Source organism: Oncorhynchus gorbuscha, unplaced genomic scaffold, assembly GCF_021184085.1.
Source record: "Oncorhynchus gorbuscha isolate QuinsamMale2020 ecotype Even-year unplaced genomic scaffold, OgorEven_v1.0 Un_scaffold_2035, whole genome shotgun sequence".
NCBI lineage: Eukaryota > Metazoa > Chordata > Actinopteri > Salmoniformes > Salmonidae > Oncorhynchus > Oncorhynchus gorbuscha.
In genome coordinates, this window is record NW_025746646.1 from 54,518 (window position 1) to 75,822 (window position 21,305).

At 49.9% G+C, this 21,305-nt stretch overlaps 1 long non-coding RNA gene across 1 annotated transcript; it reads right to left on the minus strand.

Moving 5' to 3' along the window:
* Positions 1–13,671: 13,671 nt before the first annotated feature.
* LOC124024848 lies at positions 13,672–19,113 on the minus strand. Its single transcript, XR_006837100.1, has 2 exons — positions 18,935–19,113; positions 13,672–15,607 (listed from the first exon to the last, which is right to left on the minus strand). It is a non-coding gene; the product is annotated as an uncharacterized LOC124024848 (long non-coding RNA).
* Positions 19,114–21,305: the final 2,192 nt, after the last annotated feature.

Genomic DNA, 21,305 nt, shown 5'->3' on the forward strand with positions numbered 1-21,305 from the left:
TCATACCACCTCTTCAGTCATACCCCCACCAGATATCTCCAGTCATACCACCACCAAATATTTTCAGTCATACCCCCACCAGATATCTCCAGTCATACCACCCTTCAGTCATACCCCCACCAGATATCTCCAGTCATACCACCACCAAATATTTTCAGTCATACCCCCACCAGATATCTCCAGTCATACCACCCTTCAGTCATACCCCACCAGATATCTCCAGTCATACCACCACCAGATATTTCCAGTCATACCCCCACCAGATATCTCCAGTCATACCACCCTTCAGTCATACCCCCACCAGATATCTTCAGTCATACCACCTTCAGTCATACCCCCACCAGATATCTCCAGTCATACCCCCACCAGATATCTCCAGTCATACCCCCACCAGATATCTTCAGTCATACCCCCTTCAGATATCTCCAGTCATACCACCCTTCAGTCATACCCCACCAGATATCTCCAGTCATACCAGATATCTTCAGTCATACCCCCACCAGATATCTCCAGTCATACCACCCTTCAGTCATACCCCCACCAGATATCTCCAGTCATACCACCCTTCAGTCATACCCCCACCCTTCAGTCATACCACCCTTCAGTCATACCCCCACCAGATATCTCCAGTCATACCACCCTTCAGTCATACCACCCTTCAGATATCTTCAGTCATACCCCACCAGATATCTCCAGTCATACCCCCACCAGATATCTTCAGTCATACCCCCACCAGATATCTTCAGTCATACCCCACCAGATATCTTCAGTCATACCCCACCAGATATCTCCAGTCATACCCCCACCATATATCTCCAGTCATACCACCCTTCAGTCATACCACCACCAGATATCTCCAGTCATACCACCCTCCAGTCATACCCCACCATATATCCAGTCATACCACCACCATATATCTCCAGTCATACCACCCTTCAGTCATACCACCACCAGATATCTCCAGTCATACCACCCTTCAGTCATACCCCCACCAGATATCTCCAGTCATACCCCCACCAGATATCTTCAGTCATACCACCCTTCAGTCATACCCCCACCAGATATCTCCAGTCATACCCCCACCAGATATCTCCAGTCATACCCCCACCAGATATCTTCAGTCATACCCCACCAGATATCTCCAGTCATACCACCCTTCAGTCATACCCCCACCAGATATCTCCAGTCATACCACCCTTCAGTCATACCCCCACCAGATATCTCCAGTCATACCACCCTTCAGTCATACCACCCTTCAGTCATACCACCCTTCAGTCATACCCCCACCAGATATCTCCAGTCATACCACCCTTCAGTCATACCCCCACCAGATATCTTCAGTCATACCCCCACCAGATATCTCCAGTCATACCACCCTTCAGTCATACCCCCACCAGATATCTCCAGTCATACCCCCACCAGATATCTCCAGTCATGCCTCCACCAAATATCTCCAGTCATACCACCCTTCAGTCATACCCCCACCAGATATCTCCAGTCATACCACCACCAAATATTTTCAGTCATACCCCCACCAGATATCTCCACTCATACCACCCTTCAGTCATACCCCCACCAGATATCTCCAGTCATACCACCACCAAATATTTTCAGTCATACCCCCACCAGATATCTCCAGTCATACCACCCTTCAGTCATACCCCCACCAGATATCTCCAGTCATACCCCACCAGATATCTCCAGTCATACCCCACCAGATATCTCCAGTCATACCCCCACCAGATATCTCCAGTCATACCCCCACCAGATATCTTCAGTCATACCACCCTTCAGTCATACCCCCCCACCAGATATCTCCAGTCATACCCCCACCAGATATCTCCAGTCATACCCCCACCAGATATCTTCAGTCATACCCCACCAGATATCTCCAGTCATACCACCCTTCAGTCATACCCCCAACAGATATCTCCAGTCATACCACCCTTCAGTCATACCCCCACCAGATATCTCCAGTCATACCACCCTTCAGTCATACCCCCACCAGATATCTCCAGTCATACCACCCTTCAGTCATACCACCCTTCAGTCATACCACCCTTCAGTCATACCCCCACCAGATATCTCCAGTCATACCACCCTTCAGTCATACCCCCACCAGATATCTTCAGTCATACCCCCACCAGATATCTCCAGTCATACCCCCACCAGATATCTTCAGTCATACCACTCTTCAGTCATACCCCCACCAGATATCTCCAGTCATACCACCCTTCAGTCATACCCCACCAGATATCTCCAGTCATACCACTCTTCAGTCATACCCCCACCAGATATCTCCAGTCATACCACCACCAAATATTTTCAGTCATACCCCCACCAAATATCTCCAGTCATACCACCCTTCAGTCATACCCCCACCAGATATCTCCAGTCATACCCCCACCAGATATCTCCAGTCATACCACCACCAGATATCTCCAGTCATACCCCCACCAGATATCTCAGTCATACCCCCACCAGATATCTCCAGTCATACCCCCACCACCCTTCACCCTTCAGTCATACCCCCACCAGATATCTTCAGTCATACCCCCACCAGATATCTCCAGTCATACCCCCACCAGATATCTCCAGTCATACCCCCACCAGATATCTCCAGTCATACCACCCTTCAGTCATACCCCACCAGATATCTCCAGTCATACCCCCACCAAATATCTCCAGTCATACCACCCTTCAGTCATACCACCACCAGATATCTCCAGTCATACCACCCTTCAGTCATACCCCCACCAGATATCTCCAGTCATACCCCCACCAGATATCTTCAGTCATACCACCCTTCAGTCATACCCCCACCAGATATCTCCAGTCATACCCCACCAGATATCTCCAGTCATACCCCCACCAGATATCTCCAGTCATACCCCCACCAGATATCTCCAGTCATACCACCCTTCAGTCATACCCCCACCAGATATCTCCAGTCATACCACCCTTCAGTCATACCCCCACCAGATATCTCCAGTCATACCACCCTTCAGTCATACCCCCACCAGATATCTCCAGTCATACCCCCACCAGATATCTCCAGTCATACCACCCTTCAGTCATACCCCCACCAGATATCTCCAGTCATACCCCCACCAGATATCTCCAGTCATACCACCCTTCAGTCATACCCCCACCAGATATCTTCAGTCATACCCCCACCAGATATCTCCAGTCATACCCCCACCAGATATCTCCAGTCATACCACCCTTCAGTCATACCCCCACCAGATATCTCCAGTCATACCCCCACCAAATATCTCCAGTCATACCACCCTTCAGTCATACCACCACCAGATATCTTCAGTCATACCCCCACCAGATATCTCCAGTCATACCACCCTTCAGTCATACCCCCACCAGATATCTCCAGTCATACCACCCTTCAGTCATACCCCACCAGATATCTCCAGTCATACCACCCTTCAGTCATACCCCCACCAGATATCTTCAGTCATACCACCCTTCAGTCATACCACCCTTCAGTCATACCCCACCAGATATCTCCAGTCATACCACCCTTCAGTCATACCCCCACCAGATATCTTCAGTCATACCCCCACCAGATATCTCCAGTCATACCCCCACCAGATATCTTCAGTCATACCACTCTTCAGTCATACCCCCACCAGATATCTCCAGTCATACCACCCTTCAGTCATACCCCCACCAGATATCTTCAGTCATACCCCCACCAGATATCTCCAGTCTTCAGTCATACCCCCACCAGATATCTCCAGTCATACCACCACCAAATATCTTCAGTCATACCCCACCAGATATCTCCAGTCATACCACCCTTCAGTCATACCCCCACCAGATATCTCCAGTCATACCACCACCAAATATTTTCAGTCATACCCCACCAGAGATATCTCCAGTCATACCACCCTTCAGTCATACCCCCACCAGATATCTCCAGTCATACCACCACCAAATATTTTCAGTCATACCCCCACCAGATATCTCCAGTCATACCACCCTTCAGTCATACCCCACCAGATATCTCCAGTCATACCACCACCAAATATTTTCAGTCATACCCCACCAGATATCTCCAGTCATACCACCCTTCAGTCATACCACCACCAGATATCTCCAGTCATACCACCACCAAATATTTTCAGTCATACCAAATATTTTCAGTCATACCCCCACCAGATATCTCCAGTCATACCACCCTTCAGTCATACCCCCACCAGATATCTCCAGTCATACCACCACCAAATATTTTCAGTCATACCCCCACCAGATATCTACCACCCTTCAGTCATACCCCCACCAGATATCTCCAGTCATACCACCACCAAATACCAGTCATACCCACCAGATATCTCCAGTCATACCCCCCCACCAGATATCTCCAGTCATACCACCCTTCAGTCATACCCCCACCAGATATCTCCTTCAAAATATCTGTTGTTATGGTGTGGTTTCAACTGTGTGTGAAACAGTGCAATACTTAGATCGGTTGAAACAAGTTTTTTTGTTGCCTTCTGCTATTGTTGTCTCCTGGCTGACCAATCGGTTGTTTGTATCTTATTCCAGGAATCTAACAATGCTCTCATCTGATCTGTTACAGGATCTGACTGCACCTGCACTACTGGGCCAGGAGCCAAGAAGCCAATAGCCAGCCAGCGAGCTGCGGAGGGAGCAGTCTGTTTTACGGTCACTGGGTGAATACACGGCCACCAGGGTAGAGATGTCAGCTGCGCAGTCAGAGCCTGGGGGGACACTCTGTCAGGGGCAGAAGAGAAGAGAAGGGGGCAGCAGGGAGGGAGGGAGGCAGAATGACTGGAAAAGAAGTGGGGATATGCTGGAGGTGCTGGAAAGCTAACCTTAACCCTGGAGGATCCCTCCCTGCTCCCCTAACCCTGGAGGATCCCTCCCTGCTCCCCTAACCCTGGAGGATCCCCTAACCCTGGAGGACCTCCCTGCTCCCCTAACCCTGGAGGCTCCCTTAACCCTGGAGGATCCCCTAACCCTGGAGGATCCCTCCCTGCTCCCCTAACCCTGGAGGATCCCCTAACCCTGGAGGACCTCCCTGCTCCCCTAACCCTGGAGGCTCCCTTAACCCTGGAGGATCCCCTAACCCTGGAGGATCCCTCCCTGCTCCCCTAACCCTGGAGGATCCCCTAACCCTGGAGGATCCCTCCCTGCTCCCCTAACCCTGGAGGATCCCTCCCTGCTCCCCTAACCCTGGAGGATCCCCTAACCCTGGAGGATCCCCTAACCCTGGAGGATCCCTCCCTGCTCCCCTAACCCTGGAGGATCCCTTCCTGCTCCCCTAACCCTGGAGGATCCCCTACTGCTCCCCTAACCCTGGAGGATCCCTCCCTGCTCCCCTAACCCTGGAGGATCCTCCCTGCTCCCCTAACCCTGGAGGATCCCCCTGCTCCCTAACCCTGGAGGATCCCTCCCTGCTCCCCTAACCCTGGAGGATCCCCTAACCCTGGAGGATCCCCTAACCCTGGAGGTTCCCTCCCTGCTCCCCTAACCCTGGAGGATCCCCTAACCCTGGAGGATCCTCCCTGCTCCCCTAACCCTGGAGGATCCTCCCTGCTCCCCTAACCCTGGAGGATCCTCCCTGCTCCCCTAACCCTGGAGGATCCTCCCTGCTCCCCTAACCCTGGAGGATCCCTCCCTGCTCCCCTAACCCTGGAGGATCCTCCCTGCTCCCCTAACCCTGGAGGATCCCTCCCTGCTCCCCTAACCCTGGAGGATCCCCTAACCCTGGAGGACCTCCCTGCTCCCCTAACCCTGGAGGACCCCCTAACCCTGGAGGACCCCTCCCTGCTCCCCTAACCCTGGAGGATCCCCTAACCCTGGAGGATCCCTCCCTGCTCCCCTAACCCTGGAGGGTCCCTCCCTGCTCCCCTAACCCTGGAGGATCCCCTTACCCTGGTGGGACAGAGGGAGAGACTGATGGAGGGAGGCAGGGATGGTGGGACTGAGGGAGAGACTGATGGAGGGAGGTAGGGATGGTGGGACTGAGGGAGAGACTGATGGAGGGAAAGAGGGATGATGGGACAGAGGGAGAGACTGATGGAGGGAGGTAGGGATGGTGGGACAGAGGGAGAGACTGATGGAGGGAGGGATGGTGGGACAGAGGGAGAGACTGATGGAGGGAGGGAAGGTGGGACAGAGGGAGAGACTGATGGAGGGAGGCAGGGATGGTGGGACTGAGGGAGAGACTGATGGAGGGAGGTAGGGATGGTGGGATTGAGGGAGCATGATGGAGGGAAAGAGGGATGATGGGACAGAGGGAGAGACTGATGGAGGGAGGGAAGGTGGGACAGAGGGAGAGACTGATGGAGGGAGGGAAGGTGGGACAGAGGGAGAGACTGATGGAGGGAGGCAGGGATGGTGGGACAGAGGGAGAGACTGATGGAGGGATGGAGGGACTGAGGTAGAGACTGATGGAGGGAAGGGGGTGATGGGACTGAGGGAGAGACTGATGGAGGGAAGGGGGGTGATGGGACTGAGGGAGAGACTGAGGGAGAGACTGATGGAGGGACTGAGGGAGAGACTGATGGAGGGAAGGGGGGTGATGGGACTGAGGGAGAGACTGAGGGAGGGAAGGGGGGTGATGGGACTGAGGAGAGACTGAGGGAGAGACTGATGGAGGGACTGAGGGAGAGACTGAGGGAGAGACTGATGGAGGGACTGATGGAGAGACTGATGGAGGGAAGGAGGGACTGAGGTAGAGACTGATGGAGGGACTGAGGGAGAGACTGAGGTAGAGACTGATGGAGAGACTGATGGAGGGATGGAGGGGTGATGGGACTGAGGGAGAGACTGAGGGAGAGACTGAGGGAGAGACTGATGGAGGGACTGATGGAGGGACTGATGGAGGGACTGAGGGAGAGACTGAGGGAGAGACTGATGGAGGGAGGGAGACTGATGGAGGGACTGAGGGAGGACTGAGGGAGGGACTGAGGGAGAGACTGATGGAGGGACTGAGGGAGAGACTGAGGGAGGAGAGGGGGATGGATGGGACTGAGGAGAGACTGATGGAGAGACTGAGGGAGGACTGAGGAGAGACTGATGGAGGGAGGGAAGGTGGGACTGAGGGAGAGACTGATGGAGAGACTGATGGAGGGACTGAGGGAGAGACTGATGGAGGGACTGATGGAGGGACTGAGGGAGAGACTGATGGAGGGACTGAGGGAGAGACTGATGGAGGGACTGATGGAGGGACTGATGGAGGGACTGATGGAGAGACTGATGGAGAGACTGATGGAGAGACTGATGGAGAGACTGATGGAGGGACTGAGGGAGAGACTGATGGAGGGACTGATGGAGGGACTGATGGAGGGACTGAGGGAGAGACTGATGGAGAGACTGATGGAGGGACTGAGGGAGAGACTGATGGAGGGACTGAGGGAGAGACTGAGGGAGAGACTGATGGAGGGACTGAGGGAGAGACTGATGGAGGGACTGATGGAGGGACTGAGGGAGAGACTGAGGGAGGGACTGAGGGAGGGACTGATGGAGGGACTGAGGGAGAGACTGAGGGAGGGACTGAGGGAGGGACTGAGGGAGAGACTGAGGGAGGGACTGAGGGAGGGAAGGACTGACTATGTACCGAGTGTGAAAACAGTAGATAACATCAGGTCACCCACTGAGCAGGAGATCACCCAGAGCAGCAGGATAAATCACCCTCAGACCCCCAAACATGTTGTCTTTGGCCCGGTCCAGTCGACAGACCCCATGCCTTGGCCACACCATAGAGTGTCCTGGGCCCCTGACACAGACCTCAAGCCTCTTCACACAGGAACCCTCCTAGAACCCAGACCTTGATCCTAGAAGGTAAAACCTGCTGTCACAGGGACATGGCTGGAGCGGACAGAACAGACAGAGGAACCAGGTTAGGAAGTAAAGCATCAGAACACACACCCCTGTCATTGATCTGTGGAGGCGGTAGGGAGGTCGCAGAGAGGACAGAAGCACACAGGCAGCCTCTGCCCTTGCTTTAAACTCTCACCCCCTCACCTCCACCTCCTCCTTGCCTCATCTCACCCCCTTTCCTTTCCTCCCCCGACTCCCAGCCCCAAAGACACGAGCTGATTCAATCAGATTTGTCCGTTTTTTAAGGTCCTGACCCCTGTGCCTTCGGGAATGTGAACTTTTCCTGTTTATTGATGCTCGTCAGGCCAACGCTTGTGGATAACAGCTGTGTGTGTGTTCGTGAGAGAGAAACGAACTCCATCTGTGGACAGCTCCTGTTCAGCCAATCACAAGCCCCGTCTCTGCATTTCCCACCTCTGCCAGTCCAAGTTTCACACTTTATAAACACACAGTAACAGGTGGTTACGACCACCTCAAACATCCAAAGGAAAGAGATGGAAACCTGTTGGTTGACACCGGTCCTGGGTGAATACCTGTGACACCGGTCCTGGGTGAATACCTGTGACACCGGTCCTGGGGGAATACCTGTGACACCGGTCCTGGGGGAATACCTGTGACACCGGTCCTGGGTGAATACCTGTGACACCGGTCCTGGGTGAATACCTGTGACCCCGGTCCTGGGTGAATACCTGTGACACCGGTCCTGGGGGAATACCTGTGACACCGGTCCTGGGTGAATACCTGTGACACCGGTCCTGGGTGAATACCTGTGACATCGGTCCTGGGTGAATACCTGTGACATCGGTCCTGGGTGAATACCTGTGACACCGGTCCTGGGTGAATACCTGTGACATCGTCCCACTGTCCTGCTGTCATGTGAGTGCTCCTGCTGTCATGTGAGTGCTCCTGCTGTCATGTGAGAGCTCCTGCTGTTGGCTGTTAGCTGAAGGCCTAACATGTGACAGGCAAGGAGGAACCCAGGCAGTCGAGGGGGGCAGTAGAGTCAGTCTGCTGTCAGCAGAACAGATTTATGATGCCTCCTGTCCCATTGAACACTGCTCCTGTTTGCTTAATTAAAGACCCCTAACTACTTTACATGGCCTGGCTCAGCCCCTCAGCCCTCAGGTTCTCTATCCTGTCTCTCTGGCTCAGCCCTTCAGCCCTCTGGTTCTCTACCCTGTCTCTCTGGCTCAGCCCCTCAGCCCTCTGGTTCTCTATCCTGTCTATCCTGTCCCTCTGGTTCTCTATCCTGTCTCTCTGGCTCAGCCTCTCAGCCCTCTGGTTCTCTACCCTGTCTCTCTGGCTCAGCCCCTCAGCCCTCTGGTTCTCTACCCTGTCTCTCTGGCTCAGCCCTCTGGTTCTCTACCCTGTCTCTCTGGCTCAGCCCTCTGGTTCTCTATCCTGTCTCTCTGGCTCAGCCCCTCAGCCCTCTGGTTCTCTATCCTGTCTCTCTGGCTCAGCCCTTCAGCCCTCTGGTTCTCTACCCTGTCTCTCTGGCTCTCTCTGGCTCAGTCTCCCTCAGCCCTCTGGTTCTCTACCCTGTCTCTCTGGCTCAGCCCCTCAGCCCTCTGGTTCTCTATCCTGTCTCTCTGGCTCAGCCCCTCAGCCCTCTGGTTCTCTACCCTGTCTCTGGCTCAGCCCCTCAGCCCTCTGGCTCTACCCTGTCCTCTGGCTCAGCCCCTCAGCCCTCTGGTTCTCTATCCTGTCTCTCTGGCTCAGCCCCTCAGCCCTCTGGTTCTCTACCCCTCAGCCCTCTGGTTCTCTATCCTGTCTCTCTGGCTGCTCAGCCCTCTGGTTCTCTATCCTGTCTCTCTGGCTGCCCCTCAACCCTCAGGTTCTCTATCCTGTCTCTCTTGCTCAGCCCTCAGCCCTCTGGTTCTCTACCCTGTCTCAGCCTCTCAGCCCTCTGGTTCTCTACCCTGTCTCAGCCTCTCAGCCCTCTGGTTCTCTACCCTGTCTCAGCCCCTCAACCCTCTGGTTCTCTACCCTGTCTCAGCCCTCTGGTTCTCTACCCTGTCTCAGCCTCTCAGCCCTCTGGTTCTCTACCCTGTCTCAGCCCCTCAACCCTCTGGTTCTCTACCCTGTCTCAGCCCTCTGGTTCTCTACCCTGTCTCTCTGGCTCAGCCTCTCTTTCATCCCCCATCCCTTCATCCATCCCTTCATCCCCCATCCCTCCATCCCCCATCCCCATCCCTTCATCCTTCATCCCCCATCCCTCCGGCCCTTCATCCCCCATCCCTTCATTCTCCATCCCTCCATCCCTTCATCCCCCATCTCTCACATTTACCACATTTACATTTAAGTCATTTAGCAGACGCTCTTATCCAGAGCGACTTACAAATTGGTGCATTCACCTTATGACATCCAGTGGAACAGTCACTTTACAATAGTGCATCTAAATCTTAAAGGGGGGGGGGGTGAGAGGGATTACTTATCCTATCCTAGGTATTCCTTAAAGCGGTGGGGTTTCAGGTGTCTCCGGAAGGTGGTGATTGACTCCGCTGTCCTGGCGTCGTGAGGGAGTTTGTTCCACCATTGGGGGGCCAGAGCAGCGAACAGTTTTCACTGGGCTGAGCGGGAGCTGTACTTCCTCAGTGGTAGGGAGGCGAGCAGGCCAGAGGTGGATGAACGCAGTGCCCTTGTTTGGGTGTAGGGCCTGATCAGAGCCTGGAGGTACTGAGGTGCCGTTCCCCTCACAGCTCCGTAGGCAAGCACCATGGTCTTGTAGCGGATGCGAGCTTCAACTGGAAGCCAGTGGAGAGAACGGAGGAGCGGGGTGACGTGAGAGAACTTGGGAAGGTTGAACACCAGACGGGCTGCAGCGTTCTGGATGAGTTGAAGGGGTTTAATGGCACAGGCAGGGAGCCCAGCCAACAGCGAGTTGCAGTAATCCAGACGGGAGATGACAAGTGCCTGGATTAGGACCTGCGCCGCTTCCTGTGTGAGGCAGGGTCGTACTCTGCGGATGTTGTAGAGCATGAACCTACAGGAACGGGCCACCGCCTTGATGTTGGTTGAGAACGACAGGGTGTTGTCCAGGATCACGGCAAGGTTCTTAGCGCTCTCTCTCCATCCCCCATCCCTTCATCCTCCATCCCTCCATCCCCATCTCTCCATCCCCCATCCCTTCATCCCCCATCCCTCCATCCCCCATCCCTCCATCCTCCATCCCTTCATCCCCCACTCCTTCATTCTCCATCCCTTCATCCTCCATCCCCCACTCCTTCATTCTCCATCCCTCCATCCCCCATCCCTTCATCCCCCACCCCTTCATCCTCCATCCCTTCATCCTCCACTCCTTCATCCCCCACTCCTTCATTCTCCATCCCTCCATCCATCCCTTCATCCTCCATGCCTTCATCCCCCATCCCTCCATACTTCATCCCTCCATCCTTCATCCCCCATCCTCCATCCTTCATCCCCCATCTCAATCTCTTCATCCCCATCCTTCATCCCTCCATCCTTCATCCCTCCATCCCTCCATCATCCATCCCTTCATCCCCCATCCCTCCATCATTCTCTACCTCATAGTCCAGCGTCAATCAGCACTTCTTCTAAACAAGTGGTCGGTGTGTTTTAGTAATGAACAATATTTAATAAATCACTGATTGTTCCTCTGAATGAAGTGATTTAGTGAAGGTTAACTCATGGAAGGATGTTGCTATAATCAATATAAATGTAGTTAGCTGCACCATGTGATCTTTTAATCATTTGACTCTGTTTTATTCAAACCATGTTAAATGTTTTTCTGGTCTAGTTGGTGTACTATGGGAAATGTGGAATCCCAAAATTTGTTGCATTGAATACCAAAGTCCTCTCTTTTTTCTGGTTTTAATGTTCCACAGCGACCCCTGGTGGAGGCGATTAGAACTGGGGGAAATTAAATCTGTTGTGAGTGGCTTGAAGAGAACTGGCCAGAGAAGGGCACTTACCTCCCGGTAACAACAACAGGATGACAGGTAAACAAAGGAATATTCACACACAATACAAGTATAATAATATATAAATATTATATGGGGGGGGGGGGGGGGGGGTCCATTGAGGTGGGGAGGGGAAATGTCCTAGGTGGCAAAGGTTCAGATGGATATAGTTATTTATCGCCGTAGTAACGAACCCACACCTCACAACCTATTCGACCCCAAACATGGTCAAACTATTTACACCCTTCTTGTTTGCAGAGAGAATATTTTGCCGTTTTAAAACGAATTTCCTGTAATTCTCCACATTCTACTATGTGTTGTGTGTGTTTATATGATACCAGGGGTCGAAGCCCGACCAAGTTGGCCCTGTTCTGGTTCCGGACCGCGGTCCGCCAGCAGAGTATGGGGGCTCAATATAGTAAGCAGATAGACCATCCAGCCTTAGGGTGTATGTGCTTGTTAATTAAGAGCGTTGGACTAGTAACCGGAAGGTTGCGAGTTCAAATCCCCGAGCTGACAAGGTACAATTCTGTCGTTCTGCCCCTGAACAGGCAGTTAACCCACTGTTCCCAGGCCATCATTGAAAATAAGAATTTGTTCTTAACTGACTTGTCTGGTTAAATAAAGGTAAAATAAAAAATACAAATGTAAATAATGATTCCCAGATAGGTTGAGTCTGTAATACAGACATCCCTCACCTCCAGGCTTTTTGTGGCCAGAGCAGGCCTGTATCCTCATCTAGACCCCAGCCTGTGTCCTCATCTAGGCCCCAGCCTGTGTCCTCATCTAGGCCCCAGCCTGTGTCCTCATCTAGGCCCCAGCCTGTGTCCTCATCTAGGCCCCAGCCTGTATCCTCATCTAGGCCCCAGCCTGTATCCTCATCTAGGCCCCAGCCTGTATCCTCATCTAGGCCCCAGCCTGTATCCTCATCTAGGCCCCAGCCTGTATCCTCATCTAGGCCCCAGCCTGTATCCTCATCTAGGCCCCAGCCTGTATCCTCATCTAGGCCCCAGCCTGTATCCTCATCTAGGCCCCAGCCTGTGTCCTCATCTAGGCCCCAGCCTGTGTCCTCATCTAGGCCCCAGCCTGTGTCCTCATCTAGGCCCCAGCCTGTGTCCTCATCTAGGCCCCAGCCTGTGTCCTCATCTAGGCCCCAGTCTGAGTCCCAAATGGAACCTCATTACCTATATAGCGCACTACTTTTATCCCATAGGGCTCCATTTGGGACACATATCTAGGCTGGGTGATACACCGTCTCTCCCCAGATCCGTCTCTCCCGACAGATCGGGCCGTCTCCCGACAGATCGGGCCGTCCAGATCGGGCCGTCTCTCCCGACAGATCGGGCCGTCTCTCCCGACAGATCGGGCCGTCTCTCCCGACAGATCGGGCCGTCTCTCCCGACAGATCGGGCCGTCTCCCGACAGATCGGGCCGTCTCTCCCGACAGAGATCAGGGCCGTCTCTCCCGACAGATCGGGCCGTCTCTCCCGACAGATCGACAGGGCCGTCTCTCCCGACAGATCGGGCCGTCTCTCCCGACAGATCGGGCGACAGATCGGACCGTCTCCCGACAGATCAGACCGTCTCTCCCGACAGATCAGGCCGGGAGGGTTTTCTCCTGTGATTGTGGTCTGACCTTAGAATGGCCGTCATCATTCAGGGTCAGGACTCTGTGTCGTTGGGAAAGAGCTTGTCAGTCAGAATGTCACTGTAAGGTGGACAGCGGTTGTAATCAGCATGTGAAATGTGGTGCCTAGAAGTCCCATCAGAGGAAGAGATATAACCCTATCAGCTGTTGATTGGTAGTCAGGCATTATATTCCACTTGTTGCCATTGTTTTGTTGAAAACCACATGATCAAAAGTTGAATTACTTTGCAGACATTCTTGAATGTATACATTTATTTACAACACCTCTATGATACATTCCCACACGAATCAGACCCAGGTCACTGGTTTAGTAGATAAAGCTTTGGTATTAAATAGGTTTCATCACGTGGTTAAAAGCATCCCAGAATGCAGCAGGACACATTTTAAAAACAGATGACATCAAAGCCTTCCAAAAGGACATCGTTTTGGAAGAGAGTTGCAAAAAGATTGGTTATGAAAAAAGCTTTGTTCCAAAATCTAAAACAGGAAATGCAGTCATTCAAACTGGACAGGCCAGTTACAGTCAACAAACATACCTCAACATTGAGTTTGCATCCCTAATGGCACCCTATTCCCTACGTAGTGCACTACTTTAGAGCAGGGCCCTATGGAACCCTATTCCCTACGTAGTGCACTACTTTAGAGCAGGGCCCTATGGAACCCTATTCCCTACATAGTGCACTACTTTAGAGCAGGGCCCTATGGAACCCTATTCCCTACATAGTGCACTACTTTAGAGCAGGGCCCGATGGAACCCTATTCCCTACACAGCGCACTACTTTAGACCAGGGCCCATTGAGTAGTGCCCTGTATAGGGAATGATGCCATTTGGGACACAAGCCAATAACAGGATTCTCTGTTCCCTTTCTCTCATCATTGGTTTAGGGACACTTTTTGGTCAGCTGTTACTTTGTAACAATCTTTTTAAGTGTGTCAGAATGATCACTATTATAATGTATTCTACTATTTAATAGGCTAAACTCAAAATACAAGGCAGCATATATGACAAAATGAAGCTAAAATAATTATATAACCCCCCTCCGAAAAAAAAAGCCAAGATCCTAAAAAGTCCACATCCGCACATTAAAACGACCCAGAAAATAAGATCCATGCAACAAAAACACACAACTAAAAGACAGGAAACCTTAAGATTCTTTCCTTACAGCTGCCGCTGTACGATGGTTTAAATACACACAGTCAGAATCATGTCATAAATATAGTGAGTTGATGGTTCATTTAAAAAAAGACAGATGCTCCCAGCGTGAATAGAATTAGACCCCAGGACAGTTATAAAAACACCAGCAGAACAGTTCCACAGCATCGTACTCCATAGAATGGATGGTCTGACACGTCAGTAGTCACTGATATGGATGGTCTGACACGTCAGTAGTCACTGATATGGATGGTCTGACACGTCAGTAGTCACTGATATGGATGGTGGAGCCGTCAGTAGTCACTGATATGGATGGTCTGACACGTCAGTAGTCACTGATATGGATGGTCTGACACGTCAGTAGTCACTGATATGGATGGTCTGACACGTCAGTAGTCACTGATATGGATGGTGGAGCCGTCAGTAGTCACTGATATGGATGGTCTGACACGTCAGTAGTCACTGATATGGATGGTCTGACACGTCAGTAGTCACTGATATGGATGGTCTGACACGTCAGTAGTCACTGATATGGATGGTGGAGCCGTCAGTAGTCACTGATATGGATGGTCTGACACGTCAGTAGTCACTGATATGGATGGTCTGACACGTCAGTAGTCACTGATATGGATGGTCTGACACGTCAGTAGTCACTGATATGGATGGTGGAGCCGTCAGTAGTCACTGATATGGATGGTGGAGCCGTCCTTCCTGAGTCCTTCCTGAATTGTTGACTGATTTATTGGTCCGTCCCAAAAAGCCTATTCCCATTCTCGTGCACTGCTGTTGGCCAGGGCCCATAATGCACTACTGTTGGCCAGGGCCCATAATGCACTACTGTTTGCCAGGGCCCATAATGCACTACTGTTGGCCAGGGCTCAACAGTAGAGCACTACAGAAGGAAACCCATCCATGGCACCAGCCAGCAGTCACCTGGGCCGGTCATTACATGGCACTGTAGGTAGCAGCACTCAGAACCGGCCTCCGCTTCCCTTTGATCTTCAGAGATCCATAACGGGCCTGTTGGACAGAACAGATTAATTATCATCATCAGACTGGTATAACTCTGACCTAGTTAATATACTATAACAAGCATTACAGCCTCCTGAAACAGACCATCAGACTGGTATAACTCTGACCTAGTTAATATACGATAACAAGCATTACAGCCTCCTGAAACAGACCATCAGACTGGTATAACTCTGACCTAGTTAATATACTATAACAAGCATTACAGCCTCCTGAAACAGACCATCAGACTGGTATAACTCTGACCTAGTTAATATACTATAACAAGCATTACAGCCTCCTGAAACAGACCAGACTGGTATAACTCTGACCTAGTTAATATACTATAACAAGCATTACAGCCTCCTGAAACAGACCATCAGACTGGTATAACTCTGACCTGGTTAATATACTATAACAAGCATTACAGCCTCCTGAAACAGACCATCAGACTGGTATAACTCTGACCTAGTTAATATACGATAACAAGCATTACAGCCTCCTGAAACAGACCAGACTGGTATAACTCTGACCTAGTTAATATACTATAACAAGCATTACAGCCTCCTGAAACAGACCATCAGACTGGTATAACTCTGACCTAGTTAATATACTATAACAAGCATTACAGCCTCCTGAAACAGACCAGACTGGTATAACTCTGACCTAGTTAATATACTATAACAAGCATTACAGCCTCCTGAAACAGACCATCAGACTGGTATAACTCTGACATAGTTAATATACTATAACAAGCATTACAGCCTCCTGAAACAGACCATCAGACTGGTATAACTCTGACCTAGTTAATATACGATAACAAGCATTACAGCCTCCTGAAACAGACCATCAGACTGGTATAACTCTGACCTAGTTAATATACTATAATAAGTATTACAGCCTCCTGAAACAGACCATCAGACTGGTATAACTCTGACCTAGTTAATATACGATAACAAGCATTACAGCCTCCTGAAACAGGTCATCAGACTGGTATAACTCTGACCTAGTTAATATACTATAATAAGCATTACAGCCTCCTGAAACAGACCATCAGACTGGTATAACTCTGACCTAGTTAATATACTATAATAAGCATTACAGCCTCCTGAAACAGACCATCAGACTGGTATAACTCTGACCTAGTTAATATACTATAATAAGCATTACAGCCTCCTGAAACAGACCAGACCATCAGACTGGTATAACTCTGACCTAGTTAATATACTATAACAAGCATTACAGCCTCCTGAAACAGACCAGACCATCAGACTGGTATAACTCTGACCTAGTTAATATACTATAACAAGCATTACAGCCTCCTGAAACAGACCATCAGACTGGTGTAACTCTGACCTAGTTAATATACTATAACAAGCATTACAGCCTCCTGAAACAGAGCATCAGACTGGTATAACTCTGACCTAGTTAATATACTATAACAAGCATTACAGCCTCCTGAAACAGACCATCAGACTGGTATAACTCTGACCTAGTTAATATACTATAACAAGCATTACAGCCTCCTGAAACAGACCATCAGACTGGTATAACTCTGACATAGTTAATATACGATAACAAGCATTAGCCTCCTGAAACAGACCATCAGACTGGTATAACTCTGACCTAGTTAATATACTATAACAAGCATTACAGCCTCCTGAAACAGACCAGACTGGTATAACTCTGACCTAGTTAATATACTATAACAAGCATTACAGCCTCCTGAAACAGACCATCAGACTGGTATAACTCTGACAGCATAGTGGCTATATGCCTGGTCTAATACATTATCACAGCATATTGGCTATATGCCTGGTCTAATACATTATCACAGCATATTGGCTATATGCCTGGCCTAATACATTATCACAGCATAGTGGCTATATGCCCGGTCTAATACATTATCACAGCATAGTGGCTATATGCCTGGTCTAATACATTATCACAGCACAGTGGCTATATGCCTGGTCTAATACATTATTACAGCATAGTGGCTATATGCCTGGTCTAATACATTATTACAGCATAGTGGCTATATGCCTGGTCTAATACATTATCACAGCACAGTGGCTATATGCCTGGTCTAATACATTATTACAGCATAGTGGCTATATGCCTGGTCTAATACATTATTACAGCACAGTGGCTATATGCCTGGTCTAATACATTATCACAGCACAGTGGCTATATGCCTGGTCTAATACATTATTAAAGCATAGTGGCTATATGCCTGGTCTAATACATTATTACAGCACAGTGGCTATATGCCTGGTCTAATACATTATCACAGTGGCTATATGCCTGGTCTAATACATTATCACAGTGGCTATATGCCTGGTCTAATACATTATTACAGCACAGTGGCTATATGCCTGGTCTAATACATTATCACAGCATAGTGGCTATATGCATGGTCTAATACATTATCACAGCATAGTGGCTATATGCCTGGTCTAATACATTATCACAGCATAGTGGCTATATGCCTGGTCTAATACATTATCACAGCATAGTGGCTATATGCCTGGTCTAATACATTATCACAGCACAGTGGCTATATGTCTGGTCTAATACATTATCACAGCATAGTGGCTATATGCCTGGTCTAATACATTATCACAGCAGTATTTAACCTATCCAAACCAGAGGAGAGCAGCCGCAGAGGGTGTTGTATTCAGACAGACATCTTTACAGGGTGTTATATTCATCTTTACAGTGTGTTGTATTCAGACAGACATCTTTACAGTGTGTTGTATTCAGACAGACATCTTTACAGGGTGTTGTATTCAGACAGACATCTTTACAGTGTGTTATATTCAGACAGACATCTTTACAGTGTGTTGTATTCAGACAGACATCTTTACAGTGTGTTGTATTCAGACAGACATCTTTACAGTGTGTTGTATTCAGACAGACATCTTTACAGTGTGTTGTATTCAGACAGACATCTTTACAGTGTGTTGTATTCAGACAGACATCTTTACAGTGTGTTATATTCAGACAGACATCTTTACAGTGTGTTGTATTCAGACAGACATCTTTACAGTGTGTTATATTCAGACAGACATCTCTACAGTGTGTTGTATTCAGACAGACATCTCTACAGTGTGTTATATTCAGACAGACATCTTTACAGTGTGTTGTATTCAGACAGACATCTCTACAGTGTGTTATATTCAGACAGACATCTTTACAGTGTGTTATATTCAGACAGACATCTTTACAGTGTGTTGTATTCAGACAGACATCTTTACAGTGTGTTATATTCAGACAGACATCTCTACAGTGTGTTGTATTCAGACAGACATCTCTACAGTGTGTTATATTCAGACTTACATCTTTGCGGGCTTTAGAGCGCACGATCTTGACACTCTGGGACCTCCTCAGACCTCTCTGGGTGACAGCCTCGTCCTCTGAGAAGAGTTGTTCCCCCTCCTCGTCTGTCCTGTCCTCCTGATCATAGGCATAGTACTCTGGGGAGACACGTCCCTATCAGTTAGACAGGGTACTCTGGGGAGACACATCCCCATCAGTTAGACATGTCCCCATCAGTTAGACATGTCCCCATCAGTTAGACATGTCCCCATCAGTTAGACATGTCCCCATCAGTTAGACATGTCCCCATCAGTTAGACATGTCCCCATCAGTTAGACATGTCCCTAATGTCCCCATCAGTTAGACATGTCCCTAATGTCCCCATCAGTTAGACATGTCCCTAATGTCCCCATCAGTTAGACATGTCCCTATCAGTTAGACATGTCCCTATCAGTTAGACATGTCCCTATCAGTTAGACATGTCCCTATCAGTTAGACATGTCCCTATCAGTTAGACAGGGTACTCTGGGGAGACATGTCCCTATCAGTTAGACATGTCCCTATCAGTTAGACAGGGTACTCTGGGGAGACATGTCCCTATCAGTTAGACAGGGTACTCTGGGGAGACATGTCCCTATCAGTTAGACATGTCCATATCAGTTATACAGGGTACTCTGGGGAGACATGTCCCTATCAGTTAGACATGTCCCTATCAGTTAGACATGTCCCTATCAGTTAGACATGTCCCTATCAGTTAGACATGTCCCTATCAGTTAGACATGTCCCTATCAGTTAGACATGTCCCTATCAGTTAGACAGGGTACTCTGGGGAGACATGTCCCTATCAGTTAGACAGGGTACTCTGGGGAGACATGTCCCTATCAGTTAGACAGGGTACTCTGGGGAGACATGTCCCTATCAGTTAGACATGTCCATATCAGTTATACAGGGTACTCTGGGGAGGCATGTCCATATCAGTTAGACAGGATACTCTGGGGAGACATGTCCCTATCAGTTAGACATGTCCCTATCATTTAGACAGGGTACTCTGGGGAGACATGTCCCTATCAGTTAGACATGTCCCTATCAGTTAGACAGGGTACTCTGGGGAGACATGTCCCTATCAGTTAGACAGGGTACTCTGGGGAGACATGTCCCTATCAGTTAGACATGTCCATATCAGTTAGACAGGGTACTCTGGGGAGACATGTCCCTATCAGTTAGACATGTCCCTATCAGTTAGACATGTCCCTATCAGTTAGACATGTCCCTATCAGTTAGACATGTCCCTATCAGTTAGACATGTCCATATCAGTTAGACAGGGTACTCTGGGGAGACATGTCCCTATCAGTTAGACAGGGTACTCTGGGGAGACATGTCCCTATCAGTTAGACATGTCCCTATCAGTTAGACATGTCCCTATCAGTTAGACATGTCCCTATCAGTTAGACAGGGTACAACTAAACCAGAAGAAGGTTATCTTGGTCTTCTGACCAGACTCCTAGGTCGTGTCCTCATGGTAGAAGTGCTGAGTCCGAGGGGGGCTGACTGACATTCTGACTGGTGTGTTGGAGAGAGAGAGAGAGAGAGAGAGAGAGAGACCGGCTGCCTGGGGACGGAGCCAATCACTGGGGACGGAGCCAATCACAGGGGACGGAGCCAATCACAGGGGACAGAGCCAATCACAGGGGACAGAGCCAATCACAGGGGACAGAGCCAATCACAGGGGACAGAGCCAATCACAGGGGACAGAGCCAATCACAGGGGACAGAGCCAATCACAGGGGACAGAGCCAATCACAGGGGACAGAGCCAATCACAGGGGACAGAGCCAATCACAGGGGACAGAGCCAATCACAGGGGACAGAACCAATCACAGGGGACAGAGCCAATCACAGGGGACAGAGCCAATCACAGGGGACGGAGCCAATCACAGGGGACAGAGCCAATCACAGGGGACAGAGCCAATCACAGGGGACAGAGCCAATCACAGGGGACAGAGCCAATCACAGGGGACAGAGCCAATCACAGGGGACAGAGCCAATCACAGGGGACAGAGCCAATCACAGGGGACAGAGCCAATCACAGGGGACAGAGCCAATCACTGGGGATGAATTCCACAGCTGAGGCCACAACAACCAACGGTGTTATCCCCTAACAGATTGCTATAACATACACTACATGACCTAAAGTATGTGTAAACTGTGCAGGACAGTCAAGTTCTTCCACACTGATCTCCACAAACCATTTCTGATTGGACCTCACTTTGTGCACGGGGGCATTGTCGTGGTGAAACAAGAAATGGCCTTCCCCAAACTGTTGCCACAATGTTGGATGCACCGAATCATCTAGAATGTCATTGTATACTGTAGTGTTAATATTTCCCTTCACT